Source organism: Protopterus annectens, chromosome 13.part0 (assembly GCF_019279795.1).
Source record: "Protopterus annectens isolate FY-2018-M chromosome 13.part0, PAN1.0, whole genome shotgun sequence".
Classification (NCBI taxonomy): Eukaryota; Metazoa; Chordata; order Ceratodontiformes; family Protopteridae; genus Protopterus; species Protopterus annectens.
In genome coordinates, this window is record NC_056747.1 from 114948564 (window position 1) to 114961199 (window position 12636).

General features: G+C 39.6%; 1 protein-coding gene across 1 annotated transcript in view; it reads left to right on the forward strand.

Moving 5' to 3' along the window:
* Positions 1–169, forward strand: part of RPS28 (ribosomal protein S28) — a 45016-nt gene extending 44847 nt beyond the window's left edge. The window contains exon 4 of the mRNA XM_044090686.1: positions 74–169. The gene's annotated coding sequence lies outside the window, so the exon portion shown is untranslated. The remainder of the gene's footprint in view (positions 1–73) is intronic.
* The last annotated feature ends 12467 nt before the right edge of the window (positions 170–12636 follow it).

Genomic DNA, 12636 nt, shown 5'->3' on the forward strand with positions numbered 1-12636 from the left:
AGCATTTGCATAAGTTGGTTGGGGAGCAGCTGTAGTGTAATATGAGATCTCATTTTTTTTTTTCTTCCTAAAGGTTCTGAAGACTGGAACTGGCCTGACCTGTCATCTGCACCAGGCTGTGTAATAAATGAACATTCGTGTTGCACTGTAAAATAAATCTTTTTCCAAATGTTTTGTTTGCTGTGTTTAATTGTATAAAGTGATTTTTAAGTGAAGTAGCAGTAGTTGAATATTTTATCACTAAGCTGCAGTCACAGACTCTTGGCTGCAAGTAGAGCTTTATGTGAGCATGCAAAGTTCCAGCTGTTGACTAGTCAAAAGTGAAAGTTCCACTGGACACGAGGTAACAGTCATTCCATTCATCAGACTGTACACCAGATGTTCTAGGTAGCCCGTTCATTCCATTAATAAAACACTACACCAGATTTTCATTGTGAACAAGTATTATGCAAATTTAGTGGTTAAGCTTTAGTAGTTTTCAGTTTGATCAATCTAGACAACATAAAGAAATCTCTACTTTGCAGAAATTTTAGAAATACATAGAATTACAAATGTAAGGCCATGCAAATGAACCATATTGACCAGCTATATATTCAGAAAGCTTGAATGGCTGTGCATGTACAATGTCCAAAAGCATATTTTTTGATACGATTTTGTCTAGTAAAACCACCATAAGAATGGAACTGGACAAATCAACCAAATCCAGCTGGGAAAAAGGGCAATCAAAGTACATTACATTTCTGCTAAATTGTTTGCAGTGGTGGGAATGCTTTCTGAAAATAAGGCTGTTTGGAGACTTGAGGCAAAGCACTTATAGTTGATGGCCACCGTGGACCTGAATTTTTAAATCCTGGGGCACTGCAACATTACCTGTGTACCTCCAAGCACAGGCAGAGTAGAACAGTGCCAGGTGCAGCATGGGCATTGTCTGGTAACTGAACTAATTTAAAATGCTTAATTCATACACTAAGCATGTCGTAGTTCCCAATATCTTATGATGGCAAACTGTACCAGGCTTTAGGCAGAATCCAACAGAAAACCAGTTTGATACCATCTCGGTAAGCAAGCCATAATTGCAAAGTTTAAGTCTGTGGTGTCATCTTGTGCACTGGAAGCCAGTTTGATTCCATTGAGTACTTCACCTTCGTAGACAAACCCTATAACAAAGTACCAGAAGTCTCGCACTGTATGCAGTACCATTTGAAAATGTGAAATATCCAAAAGGCTGTGGCACAATTATCTGCAGTGTCTAACTTTAAGACCACCCAGCTGATGGGTGCCTCCCCTTGATCTCCATCTCCTAACCTCCTTGCTGACCATACTGAGCTAACTTTTCAGGTATGTGACAGATCAATGGCCTTTACAGAGGTATTGTCATCTGGGGAGGGGGTATTGTTGTAGGCTCAATTCTTTAGTCCCAATGTCTTCTTTCAGGTTCTGGAAATGTAGGTTTCTTGCAGAAGGGCCCACTCCCCACAGCAGTACAGACCACTTGGGATAATTTCCTTGTGCTGCCCCATGCCTTCCCAGTCTGGGACAGGGAAATGGGTGAACTAGGAGATGCCCTTTATGTCCAGACCCAATTAGTCCTCTTTCTAAGACAAAGATGTAATGCTGCTTAGAAGAAGCACTGTCCTTCATAGAAGCTGCTGCACTGGACAGGGATGATAAGGAAGGTGATTCTCTCCCTTAAAGGAGTACCGCACCCACAGACTCGAAAACATCATGGCATGATGTTTCCTACACTTAACAGCACTCTGGGATTATATACAGGATTTTAAATATTTTTATATGCAATTCCAGACTCTGACCACCTGGAGGCTGGCATATTGATGTGGTTTGGATAAATCAGGTTGCCATCCTGTATCCCAGAAATCATTGTTTGGCTCAAAAATGTTACATCATGCAGGCCTCCGTTTGCCTAAAGTTCTTGTCATTTCATAGATGTTGCATGCGTACAAAGTACTCAGTAAATAGAACAGTGTAACATTCCCTGCTGCTGGATGACTACTTGAAACGGTGCAAATGCCACAGAACACACTCAGTGCTGTTTACTGCTGCCTTTTTTTTCTGATTTAGTTTAAATGGCACTAATTTGTGAGACAATGAATTCCAGTCCATTTACTTCTCCCCTCCCCCATAACACCTAGCTTCCCTAGCTGTCAAAGTTCTGAGGGTAATTTGACCTGGTAATTCCATTGATTGGCAGATCTCAGCAGGGTGCTTGACTTGTGTAATTTAATCTTTGCTCTAGCATTTCCTTTGTTAGAGGGGACTTTTTTGCTGCACTATAGCCATTGCCTTACTTGGCTGCAATCACATCCAGTAAGTTCTTGCACCAAGAAGCTGAAGAATAAAACATTTATACTATTAACCAGTTTAGATAAGTGTTAAAGTATCACTTTATGCTTCCACCTAGTTACAAAATTGAGATTTACAAAGTGTGTTGGTATGCAGTGTTTTGCCTTCATATGTTTTTACTCCACTGGTTGGTTTGCAAAAAAAAAAAAAAACCTTTTGCAGTGTCCCTGGATTTGTCTTTGCACATACAAACCACATTGCTATATTTTCCCCTTCCATTTCTTGTGTCCAGAAGTCACTTATAACAAGTAAAATTTTTATTTTTTTTTTAAATAAAGGACGTCAAGGTTAACTTATCAGATAATGGATGCCACGGCAAAGAATCACTGTTGAAATATTTGTGCATGGACAAAATCCCTTACTAAATCTATTTGCCAGCCTCCAGTTCAAGTGGTGCTATGACTTTAATATACTGGTGTGTTTGCTCATGCCTTCCAAATATTTCCACCATTACATACCAGTTTTGCAGCGTAGTAACCACCCGGCATGCCCATACACCTTTAGCCATCACTATGCAGCTACTCCTGTTCATGTGAGTATGTGAATTCATTTTCAGACTTAAGGTGTGGAAGCTCCACTGAATAATTCTAGGTGCTGGTTTCACATTGTGCTTGCTTAGAGCTACTCTCATGTTAAACCAGTATGAATATGTTGCACTGCCACCTCTGATACCAGGGTTATGTTTTAATCTTTCTATTCCCGCACTGCACACTAGCAGTATCTGGTGCAAATACAACAGAGAAGTATGCAATCGATACACCACCTAAGCATCACTTGCTGTGCAGAATGTACACGTATGCATACCAAATTTCTGTGTTTCCAAACATCGGTGTTACTACACTACTACTGAATAAAATGAACAGCACTTAGGCTGGAGGAAGGACAAGGGAGCCATGACATCGCAGAATAGGTGGGTCTTATTATTTTAGTTAGAATCGGATGACTGCTGTGGTGATGTCACTTTGGGAGAGGGAACTGATTAAAAAAAAAGTAGTACCTGCACTGCCTGGCCTTGATGTCAGTAATTGGGCAACTCCAGCAAGCTTTATTCAAACGTGAGAGAATCACTTTGTAAGTGAAACCATCACAGTATGAGAAGGTAGGCTTCTGTTACAGATGTAAGGGAATTATAAAAATTGTAAATGCTTTATTGTTGCTTTACAGAGGACAATGTAAATAGGGAGGAAGAGGGCCGTGAAGTTGAGGAATACATTAGAGAAACCTGTTGTACTCATTTAATGCCTATTTGTCATGTTGGTGGTAATACAGCTCCTCAGGATTTAACCTATGTTATCAAGGTCCTCTGGACTTCGGTGGACAAACTGCTTTTGATTGTAGCTCGGCAAGGGATTGTGGACTTGGACAGAATAAGTTGTGGGGAAATGTTCAGGTCTGTAGTGCACCCTAAAATGTGTGTGCTGGTTATGGTTCTTGCATTCCAACCAAAACTTCAGGAGTTTTTGTGAAGCAGATGTTTAGAATGGTTGTGCTTCCAGTGGAGATGGGCTAAGGAGGAAATGACTGTGGTCCTCCTAAATGGGCATCTCTTGAACCCAAGGCCTTGAGTTGGTGGAGACAAGGTGGTTATTTTCCTCCACTTTTTGGTATAGGTGGCCATTGGCAAAGGACCCCTTCAGATGTCTGGGCACAAAGGTTGCCCAAGAGTTCAGAAGGGCATTTTCACTCCAAAGTGAGGGCCAGTCGTTCAAGACAGTATTTGGATTTGCTACAAACTCCCATAGTATACTATATGTAGGTCATGAAGCAGCACTCTTAATTAAGAGTTCTCCAGTCTTTTTTCTTTTCTTTTTTGAATGACTGGCTTCTTGCTGCCCTTGTGACGCAGGATGTGTTTCCTGAGACATGCTGCTTTCCTTTTCCCAGTCCTTTGTGTGATTCACTGCTGTTAGTGTTGGCTGTTGTCTACTCATTTCATTACTTTCACAGGCTGCTTTCTGACCACTGGTCTGCTGAACTTTCCAGTATGCGGACAGCATTAATCTTGGAATCCTATTTATGGAAATACAGTAATATGGTCTGTGCAGCTTTTCCTTAAGTGATTCAAATTGATGTCTTGTGAAGGCAAAGATGGAGAGACATTAGATTGTCCTTCAGAGTAGGCATAATTTGTATTCAAGACAATTCTCAGCTGCTGTTTAGAGACTTTATTTAACAGTATTAAAAGGACAGCTTAAGTTGTGCAACCAGAGCCACTAACAGCATTGGGGGGGTACATGGGCCATAGCTGAGGCTTTAACCTGCCCCACCACTAAGCATAGTGCACTGCTAGACTTTTTGGCAGATTTCAGTATAAACACAGGAGTAAGGCCAGTCTGACTTCCTTGGTAGAAGGTTGCCTAATTTCATGGAGGAAGAGTGGCACTTTATGTTCCATGTACTAAATTTAGGGATAGCTAGTAACCATAGTTGGCTCCTTTTTCTTCTAGAATTTAAGTACATTCTGCTATAACTGCTTGTTGCCACATAGGAGTACTTTGTGGGGTAGAGGAGCCAAGGCCTGCACTCCAGTTCCTTGTCTAAAGCAAGGAATACTTTGATGCAGGGTGGTATGGCTCCATTCGAGCAGGTCTGCTTCCACATTGCACTAGTTCATCAACTATCAAGACTAGACTACTTCAAAGAGAGGAAGGCTCAACCCAAACACAAGTGAAGTCACCTTTAAAAACTCTGGGTCCAGGCAAGTGATGAAACAGCAACCCTTTCAAAAAAAAAAAAAAAAAAGGGTGCCTGCTTGATGCAAACTAAATGGAAGTTCTTGCAAGACTGTAGGGGCAGTTACAAAAGTAAGCATCCTGACATATAGTAATGCAATCAAGTTCTCTGGCAGCAGGTGTGTGCGCCCTCCTAGGGAATTGCTATGGCAGTGTAGAAGTTTAAAATGCTTTGGTAGGGAAACAAAGTGTGGGAGTTATGCTCCACACCCATGATCTGTATGTAACACGTGTGGGGCTCCCTATTCCTGACATTTTGCTGAGGGTGGATAAGACTTTTCCACCTGTTTTATGGGTTACATAAGGAAACTGGGCTCATTCCCTCCAGCTCTGGAAGTTTGCACTGCACCTCTAACAGGGTGGAGCACAAGCTTTTTCAGAGAATCCAAATGATATCGGGACCCCTAGCCATTACCAAAGTCTTAAGTTCAGCACAAACTATATTTAGGGTGGTAGTATTTAGGTTCTAAAGTAAGATTAAACGCTAAATTTGTAATGTCTCGAGTTGAACAGGTAAAACTGCCAGCAGCCTTTTATTCAGCTGAGTTTTTATACTAGGCTAAGTAGTTTTGCTACTTCGTTGTCAAGATATGACAATATAAAGATTATATGAATAGTTGATCTTTACTTTGTACTAGGGTGAGGGCAGATAACTACCACTCTATGGCTTTAAGATGGACTGTTTGAATACCTTTTATGTAACATGGTTGTGGAATTGATGCAAATATAGCCAAGCAATATTTGATGGCTAGAGTTTGCAATAGGGTATAACTGCAGAAACAGAGGGGGGGGGGCACTAGGCTGTAATAAATGCTCACATTACCTTGCGCATACACACATTTATATATAGCACAACTTTGGTAAGGCCTATTATTTGTAAAGTCCTCAACCTGGGCAATGGTGGCCTATTGGAACATTAACCCAAACAGTTGTACATTTCTATGCAGTAGCATTCCCACATTGATACTGCAGCAGAGATATTTGTATGCAAGTGTGTTGACCCCTGAGAGCAGGCAGCTACTGCTGCTACACAATAGTTTACCATCTTGGTGGGTTTTTTGGTCTTGCAGCTAGTGAGTGGAATAGGCTCCGACTCTACTGTAACAGCATAGGTATGCAGCAAATGTAGAATCAAAGCACTCTTCATAAGCTACTTCCTCCAGGACAAGTTTGACTGCTTTATTCAAGACGTATGGAGATTATCTATTTTAAATACTGCACAGTGTTCAGAAAAGTGCATGCCATGTCCTGTAGTTGAATATTAAGTTAGAGAATATGCAGACAGTAAATACTTACTCCATGACAGTTACCAGGGGCTATTGCAACTTAAAATGATGCAAAACAGAAGCTGTAAGAGGATTCAGATGTCTAGACAGGAACTGTTGCTTGGGATGTGCTAGGAAAGCCACATTGCAAGGCACCCACTGATTATTGTAAACTAATCAGTGCTATGTGGAAGTTGATCATTTTAACTTTAAGTAAAATTTGTTACATTCATAAGTCTCAAGGGATTAGCTCTTTAGTCTAAGCTGAGTAATGCCTGCAAGTTCCATCCGAGGTGTGAGTTGTATATGTCATGGCTTTGTTAGTATTAATACAAAATATTTCAGTTTAAGGTAATTGTGTAGTGGTTGCTGCTGTAGGTAGATTTTTTTTTTACCACAGTCTGACAACCCAATAGCTATGGCAGAACTGTATAGTCTCACATGAAGACTTCCCGATAACAGCTGAAAGTATGTTAACTAGGGGTTGAGAGTTTTCAGTTTAGAAAAATATTACAAACAGTCTGGTTTAAGGCACAGAATCTCAAGAATACTACACAATAGAACTAATATGTGCTGAAGTCAATTACACTTGTTTAATAACTCCAGTTTGAGATAAACATTTCTTTGAAACGTGAGGACATAAGCTGATTCTAGCCCAAAGCTTAGGCTGTGCCCAGTGAAAGTTGGTGCAAACTTCTGAAGCTCCTTGGGAGGGAAGGATTTCAGTGGTCTTATTAGCTATCTACTAGAATTATGCCCTGTGCACAGCTAATCTCACTCTGGTGTGGTTATTACTACACAGCAGCTTTATTACAAAACACCTTAATCTCCTTACAATTTGTTTGGCAATGCTTTCCATGGCTTTTACACTTGTATCTTTTACTTAATTTGGTCATCTCCCTGTCGTTTCTAACAGTAGTTGGGCAACAGTAATGTAGAAAATTACTAATTTCAGCTGGTGCTGGATGGAGTTCCTCCAAGGATGTCTACCACTAGTGCACAATTCTGCTGTTGTTCACTGGACAATGCCCCCACACACCCCTATCAGGGGTGTGGCTTTAATTTGACATCAGAAAAATCCACTCATGTTCTGCATTCCTGCCTTTTGCAATTCAGCCTATTGCCTGGTAGCTTTTTGTGAGCACAGCAGTTTAGGCTGTGGTTGATTTAAAGGAGCTGGCCTCCAAGTCAGATGCACTTATCCCTTCCAAGATTGATAACTTGATGGTTGGTCTTTAAGCTGTACAGTCACCTACAGCTTTGATGTGATACATAGCCATAAATCTGGTAGTACAAGTACAACACTCCAGCAGTGAATAATGGGAATTTAGCCCTTGCTTAGCACTCCCATCCAACTGGGTAGGGGAGTGGGTAGATGGGATTACAGAGGCTATGCTTTAAAAGGACCAGGTACAGTTTAGGGTCCTATACATAGCACAAGCAGGACACTCCAATTTAAGTGGATTGGGCAGATTAAAAAGTTTGAGACTGGTAATTTGGATACATATCCTTAAGGTGAAGAAGAGCCATCGAGATGATCACATAAGAGTGGTCTGAATGGAGAGAATTCACCAAGCAAAGGAGTAGTATTGCTGCCGTTGAATTCATCTTAAGTGTGGGTGAGTACCTCCACAAGGTGGACCCTGTTTTTCTCAATCCCACCAGGATGACCCTGAGATATAGACTGTTTTAAATTACATATGTCATGGATAGAAGTAGGTAATAAAAAGCTGGGTGTACAAGACCCTAGCATAAAAACTGCCCCAACCTGCTAGGTGCACTGGTACCAGGACTGCCAAAAACTGTGTAACCTCAAGGTACAGAAACATTCCTACAATAGGGCCAGGCCCAGAGAAGGATGCCCCATTTTGTAGAAAAAAGCAGCAGTCCACAAAAACTAATAGGCCAAATCAGAGCCATAAAGATGATAGTGTACTACCAAAGATGAAGAAACTGTGTATTGTTACTATTATACAAAAAGCCCAGACTTTCCCGATACAAAAGATGGAGTGAGAAATTAGATGAATGAAAAATTGACGCTTCAAATAAAACTTCAGTTTGTTTGTTTCTTTCAGCTTTTCGTGGTTAGAGGTCACCACAGCAGAACTCCAGTCCGCAACTGATTGGCAGTTGATTTTTGCATACGAGCAGGCCAGGTTTAACACAACCTTCAATGAAGGTACACCCATTCACGCATGTCTCCACACTGAAGACGCTCTAACTGGACAGCATCTTACTGTGAGGTGACAACACTACCGCACCACCCCCGTGGTCCAGTCTGTTTGGGGAAAAAAAAACATCTGTGGAAGTGGGGAAATTATAAACAAAACCTAGAACGTAAAGTAATGAAATGATTGCAAAGTGAAGAATTTGGTGCAGGTGGTTAACATAGGTTACAGTCTTCAAAGTAAGGAAAAACAGGAAGATCAGGAGATATCTAAAGAATATGGACATGGGAAAGAAAGAATGTGTAATATTTATGCAAAGCTAATCAATATAAAGAGCAGCATCAAATATATTTGAAGAGAAATGTACACAAAGGAATCCAGACAGGAAAAGTAGAAACAGGCTATGGATGACCTATAAAGGGAAAGATTCAGTATTAAAATCTAACTTAAAGCACCACAGCAGGCTTTAGGAATAGACCTCCAAATAGAGAAATAGCAACTCTTCAGTTGTCATATAAAGATATTTCGGAGCCTTCCATTAGATATACACATTCCCTTGAAGCTGGACAACAGACGGAATTTGGCAATTCTGATATGATGGAACACCGCTAACATAGGGTGAAATTGAAGAGAATGTGCTGTAGGAAATGGAGAACAAAAATGTTGCCTCAGCTGAGAAGAAAATGAGCTAAGAGAAGAGTTGCTTGAATTGAGTGACATAAGTTTTATGAAAGACACAGTGGAAGGTCAAACAAATGACCGCAGTAATTAGGACTCTCCAAAGAGATCCATGCAATAGCAGTAAACAGGATATATTGTGCAAATACAATTCTACCACAACACAGGATGGGAAGGGGGAGAAGTTGAATAGCAAATTAAGACAAATGTCATTTTTAAGAGTCTAGAAGAGGGAACAGAATAAAAATAGTCTGACATGGTAAAAGCTGTGTGCACTATTGTAACATAAGGATTTATCATGCACAATTACAAACAAACTAAACCTATCTGCACAGGCAGAAAAAAAGACACACGTAAAGGAAGAGTACAATAAGCAATTTGATTTCAAGAAACAAGGTAAAATGAATTGAGACCCCCCCAATTAAAAGAGAAATGGATACATTTTGGAGAAGCATTGATGAAGATCCTGTGGAAAATAGAAGTGTAAAAAAAAAAAAAAGTTGAAAGGTACAGGATAGGAAATGGGATGAAGTAACAGCCAGAGAGACTGCAACAAAGTTAAGAACAGCCTCTAACTGGAAAACCCCATCTCCAGTACCTCACTTCTGGTTAAAAGTATTAACAGCTTTGTACAAAGACATAGCTATGAGTAAGAACTATCTGTACAAGGACCCACCTGGCTAACAGGAAAAACAGTGCTAAGAGGGAACCTGAAAGTTACCCTAAAAATTATAGGCCAATAACTTGCCTTCTGATGACATGAACTATATACTGGAATTGATTCTAAAAGTTTATAATCATTTAGAAGAAACTCTATGGCAATAAGAGTCATATGGAACAAAGGATCATTTGTTGGTCATCAGAACTATAAAAGGGGAAGAATCTAAGTATGGCATGGTCCAGCTACAAAAAAAAAGCATTTGACAGTATCCCACATTCATAGTGCTTAAAATATGATACACCCTACATCCAAAATTACATAACAGTGGCAAAACACTTCACAGTTAAGCCATGATAAAAGAAATTATTATTCCAGGGATAAAAAATCCAAAGGTGGCTATTCCAGGGTGACTGACTGACACTCTTGCTTTTTTTTTTTTGCCTTGCCTTTAACCCATTAAGATGGCTGCCTAACAAGATTATGTCATGGCTGTAATTTGGCTCCCGGAAAGCAAAGTGTAAATACTTTTCATCATCTCTCTCAATAATTTAAAACTCTATAGCTCATCCTATAAGGAACTGCAAGTAGTCAAAACTTTTACAGATAATTAAGAATGTCATTTGGTCTTGATAAATGTGCAAAAGCAACCTTTAAAGCAGGAAAGTTGCAGCATTTGGGACAAGAATGCAGTATAAAAGAACTTGAGCAAGAGCGAGTGTAAAATATTTGGGAATTGGTGAAGACTCAAACAAATCTGAATAAAACTTCATAAGGAATATTTTATAAAAGTGTTGATGTCTAGGAACAAAATTCAAGCTATAAACCAGTTGGTCTTCCAGTCCTAACTTAGTTTTGGAGTGATTGACTAGCCCCAAAAGGGGTTGGATAGATTAGAAAAACAAGGTTGCTTCATGTTCATATCATTTATATTACAAAAAAAAAAAGTGTATACCAATATTATATATTCCCTGTTCTGAAGGAGGTATGGGTCTCCTTTGACTGGATTACATGTACAGATCTGCAGTTGTAGGACTGTATCAACATCTGCTGACCTGAAGACCCAAATATAGTGAAAGTTTTGAAACACGAGGAGAATAAATCTAAGATGACTTCCCTTCTTAATCTAGCAGAAGCATATCTGCTTCTAGTGGGAATGGAAATAAAACCAGAAGATAAAAATCAGGCAACAGCTGAATGTGCCAAAAACAAAAGAATACAAGGTGAAGACTCAGATGAAAAGCCAAGAAATCTGGAAAATGCATAAATATAGTTGCAAGTATAGAAAACTCCTATTAGAACCTCATGTTGATCAGGAATGGTTAAGGAGAGATGAATTTAAACCAAAAGATGAAAGGTTAACATTGTAGGCCCAAGATTGCAAACCAACATGTACACAGGTCACCAAGTCCATTGAGCATGCGGGAGAAGCCAACAAATGTAGGTTTTGTAAAACAGAATAGGAAACAGTCACACATCTTGTTGCTGGTTGTGATATACTAATGGCAGGAGGACTGTATAGTCATAGGCGTAATAATGTGGCAAGACTGTTGCACTGGGGATAGTGGAAACACAAGCCACAAAGCATCATAGAAAATGAAGTCTAAATCACAAGGGCTCACAGTTCAAAAGATAAAGGTGAGAAAACCAGATAGTGGTCCATGAAAAGAAGACAAAAGTAGCACTGATCATTGAAATCACTACACCCAGTGACTTGCTTACAGAGAGAGACACAAAGTCAAAATATCAGGATTTGCAGGGAGAATGTGGGTGATAAGATACCCAGACAGTTCTATTAGTAGTAAGAGCAACAGGTCTTATGTAACCAATACATACAACTCCATACAAATTGCAAGAGTTTCATTACTGGGCACATTGCAGGTGCTGCAAAGAGCACCTCTGGCTGACCGATTGAAACAATGCTAATTTCATTAACTTTAATCATACTTTGACTTAGGAATGGGGTCCATTCCTGTCATATTAGAAACTCAAAAGATTTAGAAAAATTAAAACATTATTGTCCTTAAGTAGCAGAAAGTATTCTAACTAGGCCAATACAAGAATGGATAACAGATTCTGCTGCTAGGGCTGGCTGCAATTAGGGCTGTAGGGAAGACTGGGCTGCAATTTACTGTAGTAAACTGGCAAAGGAACAAAGCTTTTAGGAGCAAATAATTAGAGAGGGGAAAGGTAATAGAATGGGAAGAGACCAAGAATACATTTGGCCTGCAGGCTAGGGATGACCCTCCGTATGAAGTATGGGCAAAGAGAAAGGATCAGCACTGGTTGCATCCTTAGTAGAATCAGAAGCTGCTGTTTAAAAAAAAATCATTAGTAAGGCATATAAAATTTTGCATAAATATAGGAATAAATCAGAGGAGATTGGATAAGCATTTCACCAAACATTGCAAGAATATATGTATACAAAGTTTAGAAGATTTAGTACCTTTGCTTGGAATTGTTTGCCTGGGTGTGTTTTTTTTTTTTCCTCAGGTAGATTGTAAATGTTGGCAGTGTGATCAGGAAGAATGAGGTAACTAGGTATATATTTCTTTGGGAGTGTAATGAGTTGGCAGAGTTTAGAAATTTCCTTTGTCAGAAATACTGTGTGAGCAAATTGGTGTAACTAAGGAAATGATTATTTTGAGCTGTGATCCAGAAGCAGAATTGCCTTTACATAGTAAGCAGTTGCTGGTGGCTGCCAAAAAAAAAAGCAACAATTAGAAAGTGGAAATCAGTCTAAACCAACTGTACTAGTAAAATGAAGATAAAGA